A 21082-nucleotide genomic window follows, 5' to 3' on the forward strand; every position below is an offset into this window, starting at 1 on the left:
GGTAACAATATACTATATAGATATACGACAAAAAGTGAGTATCTTTAAAACAGAGGCTTACAAAGTAATGAGATATATGAGTGAGTATGTATGTTGGGGGGGAGGGTGTAAAACAGAGTTCTTTTTTTTCCTTTTACTAAAATTTTTTTTGGTGAGGAAGATTGGTGCTGAGGTAACATCTATTGCCAATCTTGCTCTTTTTGCTTGAGGAAGCTTGTTGCTGGGCCAACATTTGTGCCAATCTTGCTCCATTTTGTATGTGGGACACTGCCACAGCATGGCTTGACGAGTGGTGTGTAGGTCCACACCCAGGATCTGAACCTGTGGATCTTGGGTCACCGAAGCAGACCATGCAAACTCAACCACTATGCCCCTGAGCTGGCCCCTGAAACAGAGTTCTTAAAGTAAAATTAAAAAAAAAAAATAAGTGAATACGAATTTCTCAAAAGCTCAAATGATTAATAAACATAAAGAGATGCTCAAAAAATAAAGGAAATATGACACTAAAATACTAGAAAGTGTCACTTTTTTCCTAGCTTAGATTGAAAATATTTAGTACTTATGAGAGGGTGGAGAAACTAACACAACCCCAGGAAAGGGTAAACAGGCCCAGAAATTCTGAAGAGCACCCTGGCACTACATACCACAATGTAGTATGTGCCCCTCCTTGACCCGGCAATGATTTTATCCTAAAGAAATGACCACACAAGTATGCAGCGTCACATACATACTGTACAATGATACACATATATCCTTGAAATACAAACATGCCTCTTCTGTTGCTGAGTTTTTTTAATTAGTTAATAGAAAGATATGTATTGTGTGTTGAAATTTTTGTTTTCTAAAAAGTGTCTTCTCTTCAAAAATTATAAATAGATATACAGAACTATAAATAATGCTATCTATGGGTATGAGGAGAATATTAGGAGGAATACTAGTTTTATATCCAGATAATTAAATCATACAGCAATCTAGCTCTTTCATAGCCAATCTTACCTCCTCAAATTTATGGTATAAAATTTACATCAGTGCTTACCAATATTTCCTTACAGGGTGTTGGGCTTTGTACAAGAATAGAAGAAGAAAAGAAGTAGAAAAAGAAATAATTTTTCCTCTTTTACTTCACAGTACAATTTGAAATGAGAAGTAGCTACATAACATTAGGTTGTGTTCTAATTTGATGTATTCTGTTGGAGCACCCTTTGAGCCTATCTATTCTGGAGTAGGTACTTGTATAAATTCTCTGTTGAGAATAAAAAAGTATTCATACTCCAATTACATAGTCATGATTTTCAAAATTATTATAGAGTTACAGAATTAAACATCATCTCATCACCGTTCTTCCTTCTCCAACATCTCTGGTGAATGAGCTGCCATTGCAACTACATTCATCTTCACTAGAACAAGAATCTCTCTTGACTAGGACAATATATTTCTTTTAACACACCCTAAGATTAGATTCAATTTTTTAAATCAACTTTATTACTATGAACCTGACATACACAATAATGCACACACTGTGAATATAGAGTTCGATGCATTTTGACAAACATGTATGCCCACATAACCACATTACAATCAGGATATAGGACATCTCAATCAGCACATAAAGGTTTCCTTGTACCCCTTCCCATTCAATACTCCATCCTCACTTCCAGGCCCAGGCAAACACTGATATGCTCCCTGTCATTAAAGATTAGTTTGGTCTGTACTAGAATGTTAGCAAATTGAATTAATACAGCATTGATTCTTTGGGGTCTAACTTCTTTTCCTCAGTAATACATTTATAAAATTCTTGCATATAGTTTATTCATTTTTATTGGTGAGTAGTATTCCATTGTATAAATATGCCACATTTTTCCTTCATTAGATCAATGCACGGTATTTGAGTTGATGTCAGTTTTAGGCTATTAAGAATTAAGCTGCCAGGGCCAGCCCTGGGGCATAGTGGTTAAGTCTGACATGGTCCACTTCAGCGGCCTGGGTGTGCTGGTTCGGATCCCAGGTGCAGACCTACACCTCTTGTCAGCCATGCTGTGGTGGCAACCTACATATAAAGTAGAGGTGGGTTGGCACAGATGTTAGCTCAGGGCTAATCTTCCTCAGCTAAAAAAATAAAAAAATAGAATTTAAGGTGCTATGAACATTCATTTACAAGTTTGTCAGGTGGACACATTCATTTCTCTTGGATTAACACTTAGGAGAGGAATTGCTGGATTTATGATGAGTGTATGGTTAATTCTATAAGAAATAGTCACAAACTGTCTTCCAAAGTGGTCATAGCCTATTAAATTTTTCATCAGCAGTGAAAGAGAATTTCATTTGCTCCATATCATTGCCACACATGGTATTGTCAGAGTTTTAAATCTCAGCTATCCCATTGAGTATGTAGTGGTATTCTCCTTGTGGCTTTAATTTGCAATTATCTGATAACTAAAAGTGGTGAGCATCTTTTCATGTACTTAATGATCATTCTTTTATTTAGTGAAGGGTCTAAATATTTCTTCATTTTTTATGCAGTGTTTATCTTCTTATTTATTGGGTGAAAGTGGTTTTTTTTCATATTATGAATACAATTTGTCAAATATATGTATTGCAATTATTTTCCTGCAGTATGACTTATTTTTCATTTTTCAAAGAGCCAATCTTTAATTTTATTTCAATGAAGTTCATCTTATCTTTCATTTTCTTTTATGTTTCATGCTTTCAGTAGCCTTTTTCAGAAAGCTTTGCCTACTCCAAGGGTGCAAACATTTTCTCCTGTCTTCCAGAAATATTTTACATTTAACCAGTTGTACTAGTATCACTTGTTAAGGACACTTTTCTCTTCCTGTTGAATTATCGTGGCAACTTTGTAAAAATCTCCTAGCCATATATGTGTGTGTCTATTTCTGGCTTCTCTATTCTTATGCATTGATCTATATATCTATCTTTGTACAAAACCATCCTATCTAGATTACTGCTGCTTTAGATTAAGTCTTAAAATCACGTAAAGTAAGTCCTTCTACTTTGTTCTTTGTTTAAAAAATTATTTTAGCTACTCTAGTTCATTTACATTTCCAGATAAGTTTTAGAAATACCTTGTCAATTTTTACAAAAAGTTTACTGTAATTTTAACTAGGATTGCATTGATTCTATAGATTGCATTGGAAAGAATCAACATTGTTAACAACATTGAGTTTTTGGATCCATGAACATGGTTTATCTCTCCTTACATTTAGGTTATCTTTAATTTCTCGCAGTAATATTTCGTTAGTTTTTAATGTACAAGTCATATATCCATAAGTATATGTTCTATCTATACAGAGACAGTTAATTGTATACCTGAAGATATTTGATTTTTATGCTATTATAAACATTGCACATTTCCTTTTCTAATTGCTTGTTGTTAACATACTGCAATATAATTGATTTTTGTATATTTATCTTATATCTTGCAACCATGATAAATTATCTTATTAGTTGTAGTAGCTTTTGTAGATTTATAAGGATTTTATATAAAATCTTGTTTTATATAAACAAGGGCATGCCATTGTGAATAAATAAAAATTTACTTCTTCCTTTCCAACCTTTATGCCTTTCTTTCTCTTGCTTTATTGCACGTTAGGACTTCCAGAATATGTTAAATAAGATTGGTTGTAGTGAACATGATAACCTTGTTATCTATATTCATAGAAAAGCAGTTAGTCTTTCATCACTGAGTATTATGTTAACTATGACTTTCAGGAAATTTGTCCATTTCATCTAAGTTACTGAATTATTGCCATAGAGTTGTTCATAATATTCCCTTATTATCATTTAATATCTATAAGATCTGTAGTGATTTCCCTCTCTCATTACTGATATTAGCAATTGCATTTCTCTTTTTTGTGTGATCAGTGTACCTAAAAGTTTATCAATTTTATTCATATTTTCAAAATAAAAGCTATGTTTTCATTTATTTTTCTCTGTTTATATATTTTCATTTACTTTATTTCTAGCTTTATTATTTCCTTATTTCTACTTACTTTGTGGTCAGTTTGCCATCTTTGTGTCTAGCTCCTTAAGGCAGAAGCTGAGATCATTGATTGTAGATCTTTCTTCTTTCTAACACAAGAATTTAAAGCTATAAATGCTTCTCCAAGCATTGCTTTAGCTTCATCCAAAAATATTTAATATTTTACATTTTCATTATAATTTTGTTGAAAATATTTTCAGATTTCCCTGGTGAGTTGAACGATAACCCCAAAGATATGTCCACATCCCAATTCCTGGAATCTGTGAAATATTACCTTAGATGACAAAAGGGTAAAAATTACCTTAGTGGGAAAAGCTATAATTAAGGATCTTGAGAGGAGAAACTTATCCTGGATTATCTAAGTGGGCTTTAAATGCAATCCTAGACATCCTTATAAGAAAAAGGCAGAGGGAGTTTTGGCATACAGACGCACAGAAAATGTGAAGAAGGAGCAAACCAAGGAATGCTAACAGCGAGTAGAAGCTGGAAGACACAAGGAATATACTCTTTCCTCGAGCCTTCAGTGGGACTGCACTCCTGCCAACACTTTGATTTCTGCTCAGTACAGATTTTAGGTACTTCTGGTCTCCAGAACTATGAGAGAATAAATTTATGTTGTTTTAAGCCATCCAGTTTGTGGTAATTTGTTACAGAAGGACTGGTGATTTTGTTACAGAAGGACAAATATCTGATGATTTTGATTTTTGACCCATGGGTTATTTAGAAGTATGTTGTTTCATTTCCAAATATTTGGAAATTTTCCAGATTTCTTTATGTTTTTGATTTTTAATTTAATTCTGTTGTGTATAAACAACATATTTGTATGATTTCAATCATTTAATATTGATTGAGACTTCTTTTATTGCCCGGCATATAGTTTATCTCAGTGATGGTTCCATGTGTACCTAAAAAGAATGTGTATTTTGCTACTATTAGGTGTAAGATTCTACAAACGCTAAGCAAGTCAAATTCGTAGTGTTACTTATGTGTCCTACATCCTCACTGGTTGTTTTGTACATTTACTCTATCAATTGCTAAGAGTGTTGAAATCTCCAAGTAGAATTATCTATTTTTCTTCTCATTTTTATTAGTTTTTGTTTTAATTATTTGAACTTTTGTTATTAGATGTATACATATGTAGGACATTTATATCTTTTGAGTAATTGATCTTTGTTTATAACATATCCTCTTTATTTATGGCAATATTCTCTGTGCTGAGGTGTACTTTTTCTGATGTTAATATAGACACTCCAGCTTTCTTATCATTATTATTTGCATGGTATATCTTTTTTACATCCTTTTATTTTTAATCTATCTCTATCTGTCTATTTAAAATAGGAATCTAATAAACAACATGCAGTTGGATCTTACTCTTTATCCAGTCTGACAATCTCTGTCTTTTAACTGGATTGTTTAAAGTATTTAATGATATTTAATTGATATAGGTGAGTTTAAAGTCCATCATCTTGCTATTTCTTTTCTATTTATTCTATCTGCTCTTTTATTTCTCTTTTTCTGCATTTTTATTTTGTTTTATTTTTAAATTTTGTAATGATTATTCTAGGGTTTATAGTACATAACTTTAACTTATCAAGTCTACCTGGAAATAATAGTGTACCACTTATATATAATGTCAGACTCTTCCAAAATATACTTCCATTTCTCTGCTCCTGTCATCATTTATGTAATTTATGCCAAATATTTTGCTTCTACATACCCTTAAATACACTAGGTTTTCTTGATAGAAACAGTTATCTTTAAAATAAAATTTAAAAAGAGGAAAAGGTATTTTTATTTATCCATATATTTCCCATTCCTGGTATTCTTCATTCCTTTGTGTTACTAAAAATTTCCATCTGGTATCGTTTTCCTTCTTGAAGTACTTACCTTAAAACTTCTTACACTCATGTCTGTGGGTGATGATTTCTCTTTCAGCTTCTGTTTATCTGAAAAAGTCTTTATTTTATAGAATTACAGGTTGACTTTCTTTTCTTCTGGTTTGCATTGATTCTGACAAAAAATCTTTGATAATTATCTTTTCCTCCTTTATGAAGTACATCTGTTTCCACTGTCTCCTTTATAGATTTTTTTCTCTTTATCAACGACTTTCAACAATTTGAGTATGATATGGCTTAATGTGATTTTCTTTGATTTTCTTCTGCTTATAGTTGAGATCTATGGATCATTGGATATATATTTTTTAATCAAATTTGAAACACTTTTGGCCATTAATTATTCAAGTATTTTTCCTGGCTTCTCTCTCTCCTCCCTTTGGGGACTAACATATGTGTTAAACTGCTTACTAGTGTCCCATAGATCTCTGAGGCTGTATTTCCTTGTTTGTTTGCTGTTTGTTTCAATCTTCTGTCTCTCTCTCTGCTTCAGATTAAATAGTTTCTGTTGCTATGTCTTCACACTCACTCATATTTTTTCTGCAGTATCTAATTTCCTGTTATGCCAAAATAGTAAATTTTTCATTCCAAATTTGTTATTTTTCACCTCTAAAAGTTCTATTTGGTTCCCTTTTATACCATCTAGTACTCTCCTCTTCATAGTCATGTTTTCCTTTAAATATTTGATCACATTTATAATAGCTATTTTAAAATCTTTTCCTTCAAATTCCATTATGTCTGTCATTGCTGGGTGTTTTCATTGATGATTTTTCTCCTGGTAATGTGTCAACTTTTCAGCTTCTTCTCATGTAAAATAAATTTTAGTTTAATTCCAGTCACTGTAAATTTTATGTTGTTGAGTGTTGAATTTTGTTGAATTTCTTTAAAGAGCATTAGACATTTTTTGGAAGGCTGCTTAATAGCTTGTAAATCAGTTTGGTTGTTTTGAGTCTTGTTTTTAAGCTCTGTTAGGACAGGTCCAGAGTAGCCTTACTCAGGAGCTTGTTAAGCCCTACTAAAACGGGTGATCCTTTTGGGGTCTCATTCCCCAGGCTATTAACAAGGTCTCTCCACTGTGGCTGAAGAAAACTAAAATACCTCCACCCCCTATATTAGCTCTGGGAGTGGCTCATCTTTCAGCTCTCTGGTTTTTCATTGCCCACCCTCCTGGAAGTTTACCCAAGACAGGCACAGCTCAGCATTCAGCACCAGACTCAAGGCAATGCTTTGCAGATTCCTACTTTCTCTTCATAGCTCCCTCCTCCCCAGTACTCTACCCTACTAATTACACTTCTTCCACCTCTCTCATTTCAATTTCTGTCTTCTCAACTCACTATGATCATTGTGCTCTTTTTAAATTCCCCTTCTCTGCGTCACAGTCAGGAAAGTATATGCAGGCACAAAACATAATTCTTTCAATGCAGCAGAAGATGGCATTAATTTTTTAAATATCTACCTCTCCCTATTGTCTCAAATAAATTTCAAGGTTTATTTTTAAGAACTATGTATGTTATGTGGTACTTGGTTATGTTATTAATATTTTGAAACAAAATATAAGAATTATATTTATTGCTATAAAGTTCATCGTTGGATAATCTAGAAATTTTATAGCAATTCCTTATCTTCTCATCTAAATCACTGATACATAAAATAACATTGAGACAAAAAGGTCGAAGACATCACTTAATATCTTCCTCTAGGCATAGCTATGTTCTAGTCATACTGAATTGTATATCATTAAGCAAACACCCTCCTCTTAACACCTATTTTCTTGATTCTATTTCTTAAGAGTACAGGTTCTAGGGTAAACTGCTTAAGTTCAAATCCTGACTCCAACAGTTTATAGAGCAAGTTATACTTAAAGTGTCTGTACCTTATTACCATTTTTTAAGTAGGCAGAATAGTAATGCAGAATCTACCTCAAAATGATTGTTGTGAAGAATAAATGGAACAGTGTATATAGTCAATAAACATGAGTTAATATTGTTACTTACAAACCCTGTCTGTATTTTTTTATATACAAATCCTATTCATGATTCAACGTCTAGTTAAAATGCCACCTCAGAAAGAAGTCTTCCCCCTAGATCCAAGGTGAGAGTATGCTTTCTTAAGTAGGTCATTAATAAATATTTTCCCAAAACAAACAAACAAAATCAAACATGATGATCCAAGTTTTTCAAACAGCTTATGAATCTACCTAAATCTATTGCCATCATTTTGTCAAACCCCTTGCTACACCAAGATACATATGTTTGCAACATTTTCTTATCTAATAACCTAGTTAACTTTATCAAAAAATGGAAATGAGATTAGTATGACATGACTTGCTCTTGGTAAAATAATGATGTGGCTCTTAATAACCACCTTGGTTTGCACATGCTCACAAATAATCTATTCAATATTTCATTTCAGAATTTTGCTGAAAATAAAGTTAACTCTGTAGATTACAGAATTCATCTTGATTTTATCTTTAAGATTTTACACATTTGCTTATATCCAGTATTTTGTACTTTCCAACTCTCCAAATGTGATCATGTTTGGAAGTTATGAATTTTAATGGAAAAAGCACAGGCTTTAAAAAAAAAGTCCTTAGGTTTGGATTCCAGGTGCTTTGACAGACAGCTGTGTGGCTTGAAAAAAATTATTTAATTTCAGTTAACACATCTATAAATGGAGATAATAGCGTCTTCTTGGGTATAGTGAATATTAAATGCAAGTAAGTAAAAGAGTCTGACCTAGGGCCTACTATTGAAAATTTTTTAGTTGCTTGCTTTTCTGTTTCTTCACCTATAACATGGGAATAATCGTCCCTCCTTACTTCTCAGGATAACCATAAGGATCCAGTAAAAACTATATATTGACAATGTTTTGAAAAACACACATTATATAAATGCGTAGAGTTTTTTTTTTTCCCAAAAAATTATGGCTATTATCATTCTGGGATAAAATTTGCCAAACTCTGTGGACTTTGATTTTAAATTTGCCAAAATGGCCTCTTACTAACCAATTTGATCATTGATTTCTATTCCCTTCTTCCAATTTGAAGATTATTTCTCTTAGCAGAGAAAAATATAAGCAAAATAAGTGTTTATCATCTCTTCCTGCTCTGTATCACCTCCTGTCATTATGTCATATTCTTCTCAGTAATGGCTCTATCTATTTGGTGTGAGAAGACATTTCATATCCTTTTTAAAAGTTTATGATTCTAAAAGAGTAGAGTGTTACTATACATACTAAAAAAAAAGAGCTGAAAAAATTGGAATAGATTTTCACAAATAGCAGAAAATATTTAATTAAGATAGGCTAAAAAATCAATAATTAAGTATTATGAACAGTAAAAGTCAATTATTTATTTTATGATGAAATATTTCAGTGTAGTTATATCTGAGTATATACCAATTTTTTTTCAGTCCATAAACATTAGTCCCTTTTACCAACTACTTTAGGAAATCTAAATAACATGTACTCTATGCCACAGAGAGACAACATGAAAATACATATTCCCAACTCTATTAATTGACCAGAAAGTACTTTCTGACCCTGAACTTACACTGACCATAATACAGAATCTGTCATTAAGAGTTCAGTTCACACACATACTCTCCAAACTGGTCCAACAACTTCTATTATGCCAGTTACCAGCATTGCCAGCCCCTTTGCCCTTCACTGCCTGGAGAACGTCCATCAGAAACAGGGAAGCAGAGCAAGCTGCCACAATGCACCATTGATGTTTGAGCAAGGCTGCCCAAGCAGCTGCAACAACAGGGCAACTCTTCAAAGTGTCAGCATTGAAACTTAGAATTCTCCCTCCCATACAACTATCAATGACAACCTTTATAAGTTACAATCAATTACAAAATAAATCTTTGAGACAAATCACGTGCTTTCTTCATTTCTTCTCTCCTCCTTCTCCTCTCAAAACCAAATGTCCTTGGTTTAAAAAAAGAACTCAAAGAGAAATTTCCTCCTTTTCTATCTAGGTCTCTGTCTCTGACTCTCTTATGTGCTAAAAGTTTTCTCAGGGAGGTTTACGGATGGCTGCGAAACACTTTTGTTTATAAGACATGTTCTTGGGGTTTTTTGTTGATTTGTTGTTAGGTTTTTGTTGTTGGAGTTTTTTATTTAAAAACTTCAAAAGGCACTTGATATTTTGAGCACACTCATACTGGATTTTTTGGCAAAGCATGTTTTTGATTATCGAAAGATAATCTAAATTCTGAACTGTATGCACTGAATCACATAACCTCCATATTTTTGTAAACCACAACAAAAGTGGTTTTACATTAGCCATAGATGAATAGGTAATGAGTCAGTGAACAGTTAAAAGCATTCCCTGAGAATGCATGAACTAGCCATGTGAAGTTTTCGATAGGAAAAAATCTTAAGTATTTAGACATCATTTGGAACGAGGGAAAGCTATTCTTTGTTTAACAAATGAACTACGTTTAATTTGTCTTATAAAACTATACCTACCAAATCAAATGAAAATTTACTCCTGGTTTCTGTTTCTCCTTATTCATGAGTAGTTAACGACTTTCTTTTATTTTGAACACATATTTAAAATCTGAAAATTGTAGCACAACTTTTAGATTTCTCACCATACCTTCTACCGTGAAAACAACATGTATACCTTATAGGGATAAGAGGAAACCCCTCCAAATAATATTTACTCTCAAGAGACAGAATATCCACATTTCAGCAATGCCTGGGTATCAACCATTTAATTCCTCCTAGATAACTAAAATATGTACACTTCATCAAGAGTTAAGCTTCTATCTGAAAAATCAAAATCCAAAATACTTGTATTCCTAATCTGTTAGAATTTTGAAACTATCATTTCTCTTGTTTTCAAAGTAATATATCTATATTGCGTACTAGTTAAATAGTACCACAATATTTATATTAAAAAAACAGCAGCGCATATCCCAACCTTTGAGACACCGTGTCAAATTCTTTCTAGTGCTTATCTCATCTCTAAATAATATGCAAATATTCTTATTTTGATTTGTAAATTATAGACATAATCTACAAATTCCCTATTATGGAAGATGAAGATTAGCTCTCTTATATCATCCATTTCCTTTCCTTTCATCCTCCCAATATTCAGTAAATTAGTATATTTTTAATACATTTCCTTCCTTGAGCAACAATTTTTCTTACTACAGTCAATATTGCCACTTTTGCCCCCCATTCCAGCTCTGCAATAGAATGTAAAACCTCTCTGTATATAATATTTCACACTCTTAAACATGGAGCATTCCATCAATTCCAATTCTTCCTTCTGAACACATCTCTTTCTGGAGTTTTCCATCTTCCTGTTCAACTAAAGACAGGTTATTCTTAAGCCCAACTATTGTCCAGGAACTTCCCTTCACCTTTCATATATCATTCTCATCACTTATTTCCCGATTCCTCTAACTTCTTCTTTTCTCCTCAGTTTCTCCTGACTTATATGTAGCACATCCTCGAAAAGATTCTTGAGAAAGCAACAATGAAAGGGAAATTTTGAGGATCATGTGTCTAAAAATGTCTTTTTTCTAAAAATATCCTCATGCCTGATCAACAGTTTGGCTAGGTATGGAACTACAAGTTAAAAGTAATTTTCCCTCAGAATTTTAAAGCCACGTTTTCTAGCTTTGAATGTTGCCATTAAGAGATCAGACATCATTCTGATTCTAGAGGCAATGTGCATGTAGGGTTTATATTTTCTCTCTAGAAGCTTCTATTTCATTATATATTGCTGGTGTTCTGAAATTTTCCAGTTATGTACTTTGATATAGATCTGCTTTACACTTTTTATGGGCACCCAGTAGACACTTTCAAAATGGAAGCTCATGTCCTTCAGTTATGAAAGTTTTTACTATAGAATTTTATGATAATCTCTTCCCTATCATTTTCTTTTCTCTTCCCGGTTTACTCCTATTAATCAAATTTTTGGCTTGTTAGACTGTTTGCTTTTATCTTTTCTTTCCTATTTTCCACTTATTTGACCTTTTGCTCTATTTTCAGAAAAATTTCAATCCTTCTATTAAAGATATTTCAGCTATTATGAATGTTTATTCTCTGATTATTCCTTTTTTATATCATCCTGTCATATTTCATGGGAGTACTATCTTCTCCTATCTCTCTGAGTATACTAATTATAATTTATTTTTACTTCAGCTATTGTCTTCCACAGGAAGTGCTGCCTCCAATTTTTGAGCCAGATCTTGAGCATGAACTGGCTTGCTTTCTCACTGGCACGACACACTCCAGGCACTTGTATTTAGCTTTCTCAGTTCTGTGAATTCCTCCATCCTTTACATCCTTTACATCTTCCAAAAATTACATTTCTTTCATCTATTGCTTCCTCTTCCTTATGCTTGTGGATTCATTTTCTTTTTTTTCAGTCGTTTACTCATGGTTTTAGCCCCTTAGTAAGAAGGAACAAGGAAAAACATGTGTTCAGTCACCAAGTTTAACTGGAAGTCTGTTGTTAAAGTTTCTAAAGATGTTAATCCTACAGGTATAATCATGCTGTTCATCGGGTCATAAAATCACAGGGTTTTTACTGTAACAAAGCTTCTCAGAGATCATCTGATTCAACCCTCTTATTCTAGAGGTGAGAAAATGGAAACCCAAAAAGGTTGAGTGGTTTATGCAACGTTATTTAACTAGCAATTCATACTGCTGGTAACTGACCTTGCCTTCATTACCATACTACCTCCTCACACAGATAACTCCTTAAAGTAGCTACTCTCCAAAGACTCCCAGACACATCATAAGGTTAAACCATTTGAATAAGCCAGTTTTGATTTTGGTTAACAAAATGGAGGAAAGCTTCCATTAAAGAAAATCTGGGAAACAATGACTCCAAGAATAAATACCTGATTCCAGACTTTCTATTTTCCATTAAAATTCCCTAATCAGTACTCTTTCATGAAACTCAGTCTCCTTAGCCTGCTTCCACATGTCAGACTTACCTTAATTTTTACTTTTTCAGGTCACAGCATCACACCCCATTTTCTCAAAGCATAGTAAATTTACGTTTAAAATTCAAATAAATTATTTATATCTTTCCTTATCTCCCACCCTCACATTCTCCCTGACCTCAGGCTGGCCAACCACTTGCTTCTCCCAAAAGAATCCTTTCCTCCATGAATAGCACCACGCAGGTACTTAAGCAAAAATCTTGATAGTCATCCTAAACTTCTTTTTTTTCCCTTAACCGCACCCAACTCCCGCCCCTTCATCTAGGCTCAGATCTTGTCAATTCTACCTCCTACAAATCTCTTGAACCCGTGCCTCTTGACGGATGTCTCCCAGCTTCAGAGCTGCTACTTCCCTCCAAGCCCTGCACTCATTTCATCTTGATTGCCATTCACTGTCCTCTGACCGGTCTCACAGACTCTGGCCCCTTTTCTTTACACTCCTTCTTCCATGCTCAATTGCTGAAGTGTTTTTTCTCAACAGAACTAAGGAGTCATTTCCTTACTTAAAACATTTTAGTGGATCCCACTTCATTTCTTAGCTAGGCATATATAGGGTACTGTGTGGTAGGCACCTGCATATCTCTCCATCCTCATCTCCTGTGGCTCTTCACCTTGCATTTTATTGAACTAGAAACCAGGTTGCAATCAAGTCTTCTGTTGGATTTTCTATTCTTAGTGGATTTTCACCAACAAATGCCAACTGTCCTTTCCCATCTCTTCTCCCAAATAAAGAAGGAATCAGATGAAAGGAAAGAGGGTCATATGATTAAAAACCAGTATTAACCCTATAAAAAGTATTTGATAAATTTCTCTTTACCATAATACTTTATATTTATAATATGTTATATTAGATTTTAGGGATTATAATGTGTTTAAAGGTATTGGCAGTGCTTTAAATTCAGTATCTAGAACACTGAAGATGCACCTTAAATATATGATCATAACAATAATAATTAGACCTTTTGGATGTGAAATAATTAAGGGATTAACACACTATTATAGTAAAGGCCAAATCTAAGAATGTTTTATGCAATAGCCACTAGACTACAAATTTGAGTAGGCAGGGGCCATGTCTTAATCATCTTTTCATTCCCTACTGTCCCAAATATAATCCCCAACATAATAGGTGCCCAGTGAATGAATGAATGAATTATTAAATAAAATTGTAGATAATATCAGGCCAACAAACTCAGGCAGAAAAAGCTTATCTGCTATTTGATAAGCTCAATAATTCAATGGAACTTATTATTATATGCCATAAAAACATATTTTTTTTTTAAGTGTGTATATATAAATCCAGCAGGTCTTTATATGGAACATCAGTCTGATCTTTATTTGGGCATCCATTAAATCATTCAACGGATAACATAGCAAAAAATTGCAACATAACAAAAAAACAGATACTCTTTGAAAAACACGTAAAATAAAGATGTTCTCATTACCAGTATTCTTATCTTCAGACTGTCCTGCACACATCTCTCCAATATAGAGAAATAAGAACTTTCCTAGCTAGAACTTTGATCAAGTTACTGCCTTTCATATTATTGTAATGATGTCCAAACTGCCTTCCAAACAGAATAGGAACAGCACCACTGTGCATGCACGTGTGCCTAACTGCATGCTGCTACTACCACACCAACCTCACGTTCCGTGATATTCTGACCACTATTTGGCACTGAAGCCAACTTGCTTTCCTACCTCAATTTTATTGTCATAGCAAAACACTGCTCGTGACGTATGAACCCGTCACCTGAAGATTAGCAATGCATCATCCCAGGCCAGTTTATAGAAATGCCTTAATTCACAACCTAAAATTTCAAATATAAGAGGCTGGGCCCCAGGGAAATGAATCAAGAACAGAACACTCTGAACACACCCAAACTGAGACTGGCTCTTTTCTTTGCCTAAAAAGGTGCTTAGTAAGCGGTTCTGAATATCATATTGACTGACAGGAATTTCATATGAAGAAAGAAATTCTCTTGAATCCTACCTCCTTAAAAATATCTTGCATAACAAAAGGACATAAAAGGTAGATCTTCACTAGGTAGAAGCTTGAATACCTAGCCTACTGTACTTCAGGGCAAAGATTGCTATTTCCTGGAATACTACCTAGTTTTTATAAGCTCCACTGTTGCCCTCATATAAAATAACTCTATGGATATGGTGTGGCTAAAGAAAAAAAATAGGTGAAATTTAAATCAACAAACTAAGGAATAAAAGTGTAGGTTAGAAAGAGGGATACATGTTAACAAATGCTGACATACAGAAGAGCAAAGGAATATATATAAAGTCACAGCTGAGGGCAAAAGGCTGAGGACAGACAAAATTTATAGGACATATAGTGATTGAAATGAATGCACAGGAAAGACAGAGTAGAAGAGAAATTTGAATAATATCCATGGGTAGGAAAATCTATGTTGTGTGAGCTAAGGTAATCCCAAAGTTATAATGAGCCATGAAGTAGAAAGACAATATTTCTTTTATCCAAAAGCTTTATGACAGGTAAGGATGGACTGCAATATAAAAAACAAATAAACCTAAATTCCATAATAGGCATAGAAAGCGATGAATGATGATACTTGTACTATTTAAGGACATAAATGGGTACTTAATAACTTTAGATTATATCATTCCAAAAATTTTTCAACTTTGGAAAATGTCTTAAATTCCACTTTGCTACCTACTTGCTTTATTCTTAATAATTCTGGAAGTGCTATGTAAATAATCTATAGAAGGTGAATAGCATCGCTTATTTGAATAATACCAACAAAAAAGGAACCATTGATAGAGCATTCACTCTAGTGTGACCAGCACTGAATCAACCCTTATACATTCAAATCAAGCAGGAAACTATCAGTCCAGTGGGTGTTGTCTCTGACCTTGAAGTCTGAGCCTCTTTCCTATGAGGACCACATTCTTAGGTAGGAAAACAGGATGTGAATGATATGGAAATGTGGGTGGCAGCATTCAGACAGAAAGCACGTAAAATCTTAATCCTCCTCCAAAAAGCAGTTTCTAAATGTGGGTTCATTAATGAAAACTTGTAACCTACACTGCGGAAGCATTTAGGAATTGATGGCATACAGTGCAATGCCTAGCCTTACAATCAGTATTCTCACTACCATGCCATTCAAGTTTAGCTACCAGACTTGTTTGTCAAAAAAATTTTTTTTCTCCTTTATTTCTCTATTTACAATTGCAAGAGACTATGTGAAGCTTACTGTTCATTTAAGTGAGAAACACCTTGGCTAGATCTAGGCTCAGTGTAAGCATTCTCTACAAGTCCAGCAACAATGTATCTTAAACTTAAACAACTTCAACTCTCCACATTCCAACCCTTTTAACAGTCTTCAGCTAAGACTACACCTAGCCCTTTCACTTACGCTTCATGAACAATTTCAGGTCTCAGCATTTCCTGAGAAAGGTAAAGTCAAACTTCCTCTTCTCATAAATCCTGAAAAAAGGATGGGGTGTGGGTGAAAATGGATAGTTTCACTGTCAACCCAAATAGAACTATTATGTCTTGCTACCAATAGCTGGTAGCGGTGATTACGTTTTTCATATAAATGTACATAAGCCCTACAGCAGATACTCTCAGATGATGATGATGATGATGTCAATGACGGTGGCTAACATTTTTAGTACTCACGCCAGGCTTTGTTCTATTATCTCATGTAATCCTCACACACTCAAAAAAAAACTTGTTAGGTAAAATTATTTTCATCTTCATTTTACACAGGATACTGAGACACAGAAAGATATTGGTTAAAGCAATTTTAACATATTTAGCGTTAAAACATAAAATTTTACACCTATTAACCAAACTTGAGATGTAGGACCAAGAGCTGTTGTTGACTCCTGATCATCTAAGTCACATTATTCTTCTTGCTTAAACTGTACCACAATGTATCATCTACTTAAAGTCAGTGAGAGTTTAAAGCTTCTGGTTTATTTAAAGTCAGTGTGTGCTTAAAGGGATTTGCAAAACAAGTTGAATGCAGGATCCTTCCAGAATTTTTACATTCATCCCCTACCCCTACCCCAGGCAATCTCTTACAGTTGTCTAGCCTTCACGTATTTAGACCGTAATTGGTTTTAGTGATTCACTTTAAAAAGTCTTTACAAAGCAGTCAACTTAAACTTCATAAAATCAACAACCCTTTATACCTTTCTACTCATATTTCATCAGTTTGCATAATTAAATTATAACTGCACATTCAAGGGGCATAAACAAATTTGAAAACAAATACAAATGACTCTAGGTAAGCATACCAGCAGGTAAACAGATAAACAGAAGTGCACCATTTTTCAGAGAGTATCCTATTGGCCTGAAGAAGGGATTGGCTAAGAGGGCTTCTATTCTTTTCTTTTCTTTTCTTTTTTTAAAGATTGGCACCTGAGCTAACAACTGTTGCCAATCTTCTTTTATCTTCTTCTTCTTCTCCCCAAAGCCCCCCGGTACATAGTTGTGTATTTTTAATTGTGGGTCCTTCTAATTGTGGCATGTGGGACGCTGCCTCAGCATGGCCTGATGAGCAGTGCCATGTCTGTGCCCAGGATCCAAACCAGCGAAACCCTGGGCCGCCGAAGCAGAGTGCGTGAACTTAACCACTCAGCCATGGGGCCAGCCCCTACTATTTTCTTATCTTCCTTAATCACAAAGAATATTATCTAATAGGTATATTAGGTTTCTGGCAGAATAGATTTATAATTGAAAAATGCAATCAAATTTGATAGAGGGGCTTACAATAACACCAAAATTCATACTAGAAAGGTAGCACATTCCTTGTCTTTCTTAATTAGAAATCCTAGGAGACTCCTTCACCGATAAAAACTAAAGTCACAAAATTCCATCCCAAACTCATTTAAGCATAAGGAAGCCCCTTCCCAGAGCAAGAACATACACACTCACATACACCAAAACTTATAGTTAATAAATGAAGAAATTTAGGCTATAAGAAAGAAACTTCCTACTAGAAGAAACCATCACCTTAATGTGGGAAAAACTGAATTTTAAGTTCAGGTTCAGCCAGTTACTACTTATTGGACGTGGGTAAGTCACTTCATCTCCCTGAGCTGCAGGATCCTTCTCTGAAAAAAAGAGACAATAAAACCTGTTCTCCCCCATCTCACAGAACCATGGTCAGAATTATATAAAATAAAACATATGAAAAGACTGAAAACTATCAGTCATCATACACACATAAGTTTTTATTACCGGAAATCCTAATTTGTATTTTAGACACAGAACTTTAGAATCAGAGGAGGTCATTTCACAAATGATGAGGCTGAGAGCCAAAGCCTAAACTACTTTCCCACTTACAGTGGCATAGATGACAGAGCAGAAATAGAGAATTCTTGATTAACTAGGAAAAGAATATCACAGTCATGGGAGTGGAATCAATTGGGAATTCAAGGAAGCCGAAGAGTCCAGAATGAACTAATGCTGCAGTGTAGACTGTGAACAGAGATAAAATTGTAAGGGCTGAGCAGTTTCATACAATCAGTCCTGGCAGTGACCTTGGTGAAGATATTAGAGAAGAGAGAGAAAAAACAACCCAAAAAAAGTTCAACCATACCAAACACAGATTATTATTTCATCTTATACAACAAGATTTTGAGCCTTTCAAACTAAAGAAAATAAGGATTTTGAGATAACTCTCTTATTCATGCCATTCCTTTCTACTGGTCAGAATAATTAAGCCTATGTTAGGAAGTTAAGAAAATGATAGGATGGACGTGAGTGAAGTTCAAGTACTTTAATTGGATTCCTTTGGGTATAGTTTGTTACCCTTTTTTCCTGGTCATTAATCCAGCAGGAGAAAGTGATCTAACACAGCACCGTGGCGCGAAGGAACGGACCCCGAGAGCCTGGCTCTCTAGGATGACTGTTCTTGTGCATCCAGGCCTCCTATTGAAACTAACAATGCCTGCCGCTGCTGCCGAGGAGGATCATCCAAACTCTGAAAATGAAACACATCACACAAAGGGATGAAAGAATTCTTATTCCACAGGGTTTAGCTTGCAGCTGGTCATGCATGCCAGAGGGATGTGCCATGAGGATGAGAAAGAAGCTTCCAAAGAGAATAGCTGGGGCAGCCAGTCGAACATTTTGAAATACTTAGGGAACTTTTCTTTTGAAACTAAGGCAAATAACTAGACTTCTTTATAGTAGAACTTCGGAGAGTCGGGGGTGTTTTTTAGCTCTGTAATTCACACAGGTGCGAATATTCCTGTGATTAAAAGAAATGGAGAATTTCTAATTGTTTCACACGTTTGGGGTTCCCCATTCATAGTAAAAGATCATATTATATAATTGGATTTTTATTTTCCTCTGGGCTAGAGCTGAAGGTTACTTCGGAGTTTAAAACTGTGCAGGAATAGGTGTTTTTCTGCAGTTGCTGTAGGTACATTGAATGATATAATTGTTATACAAAACAGCACACTGGTTGGGACCACGGGCTTTGAGGTCAAATCAACAGTGAAACTGATGTGGCACTCATACACAGCATCAGGTTTCCTGGGCTCTGACAGTCTGGAATAGCTGTGCTGATAAGTTTGCCCATAAAAGCTGTTCCAAATAGAGTTAAAAGTTCTAAAAACCTCCCCTGCAGCCACCACTGCTTCCGGTCCCTCAACTGGCCCCAGCAAGGCATAATGCAGTGTTTCAGCCGCCCTGGATGCCTGTGTCTACAACAGTACCAAAAGCAGCACCTAGGGCTTTGGAAAGACAGGCCACAGTGAGGCATCAGCCTTCTATTCTCTGACAAACTCACTCCTACCGGTCAAAAACACAAACGTTTGCCCTTCCTCCCTCCCCCTTTCCCACTCTTGTTCGAAAAAGCTCATCTTCCTCTGTTTACTGGAAAAAAGTGAGAAACTCCTTTCATTATCCATAACAGTATACACCTTAGTCTCAGCAATCCTTTTTTGCCTATTACACCACTGATTCTGAATAACTCCTCCATAACTAGATGTGTAGCCTTATGGAAGTTATTTAATCTAATGTAGCCATAGATTCCTCATTGATAAAATGTAAATATCTGCCTTATGAGATTGTTGTGAAGAATAATAAGATAATATTTACCTCACAGTTCAGTTACCAGCACAAAGGGTGATTCAATAAATGGTAGTCACTGCCTGTCATTCTCTGTAACAGGAGTAACACATAGTTCACGTAAGAAACTGAAATGAGAAATGGGATATAATATAAAAAATATTACCCTACCTTGTCAGGATGTTATTACTGATTCAAACATTGTGTCATTTTTCTCAGGTTAGATCACTCTTTACACGAAACATTATTTCCTTAGAGGATTACGCCAAAGTGAATAGAACTCCTTGGGAGAAATATCTCCTTTTCACATATTCAGTCCATTAGTTGTAATTAATGTCCTTCAGACCACTATAAACAAGTTCTTGTTACAAGTGCTTAACTTTTTCCAACAGCTACTCCTATATTTTATACATAAAGGTTTGGCATGGGAGGGTTTCCATAATTGTTTTAATGTTTCTTGTTCCCCTACTTCTACCACGCTTCTACTCTCAGCAGCTCTTCTAACGTCTCTCAAAAAGAGAAGACAATCTGGATGAAAATTGATACTACAAAATCAAAGTTAAAATATATTTGAGAAAAATTATTCTCACTCAAGGTCATTCTACAGGTACTAGCCCATTCAACCACACAAAATGAACTTTTAGCCCTGAGTCCATTACCAGCATATTCTAAAGACTAAAAAGAAGCAATCTTTCAGAACAAAACTAAAAACTAAGAGGGAAAGAAAAATATATAGAAATGTAGCATCCAAATAAAATGGATTATACTGAGGAAAAATGTATATAAAGAAAGACATTGATATTTGTAGTACAATAGAAAATTATCCCTACACGATAAAATAAAACTCATGATTCATTTCCCCGAAGAATTATAAAATACTTTAAATTCAAGCTTTAGTCTAGTAAAAAACTAAAACATAATTTAGATAAATCTCTACCATTAATTACTTCTTTACATTGTGAAATTTTACTCTCAAATTTTTATACTCCAATCCTTCATTTTGGTGCCAAAGAAGACAAAAAACCTAATATTTCATTCTAAAGAAACTGATCAACCATTTCTGAAAATCTGAGTCATCCTTTTTCTCACCATCCCTTTTAGTGGCACCCAACCAAATAATCACCAGATCCTGTCAATGCTCCCTTTCTAGTCCCACTATTATTCC

The 21082-nt window shown here is 34.5% G+C and overlaps 1 protein-coding gene across 20 annotated transcripts in view; it reads right to left on the bottom strand.

The window, feature by feature from the left end:
* Positions 1-21082, bottom strand: part of ZBTB20 (zinc finger and BTB domain containing 20) — a 770585-nt gene that overhangs the window by 679818 nt on the left and 69685 nt on the right. For 4 of the 20 annotated variants that reach the window (XM_046659174.1, XM_046659197.1, XM_046659190.1 and 1 more), the window contains exons 2-3: positions 19948-20045; positions 18652-18823 (exon numbers count right to left, since the gene is read on the bottom strand). The exons of 12 other annotated variants lie outside the window; for them this stretch is intronic. The gene's annotated coding sequence lies outside the window, so the exon portion shown is untranslated. Of the gene's footprint in view, positions 1-16243; positions 16316-18651; positions 18824-19947; positions 20046-21082 lie in introns of those variants that run through there. 4 more of the 20 variants (XM_046659175.1, XM_046659181.1, XM_046659182.1 and 1 more) reach the window with 4 other exon arrangements.

The sequence above is a fragment of the Equus quagga genome, chromosome 4 (assembly GCF_021613505.1).
Source record: "Equus quagga isolate Etosha38 chromosome 4, UCLA_HA_Equagga_1.0, whole genome shotgun sequence".
Lineage (NCBI taxonomy): Eukaryota > Metazoa > Chordata > Mammalia > Perissodactyla > Equidae > Equus > Equus quagga.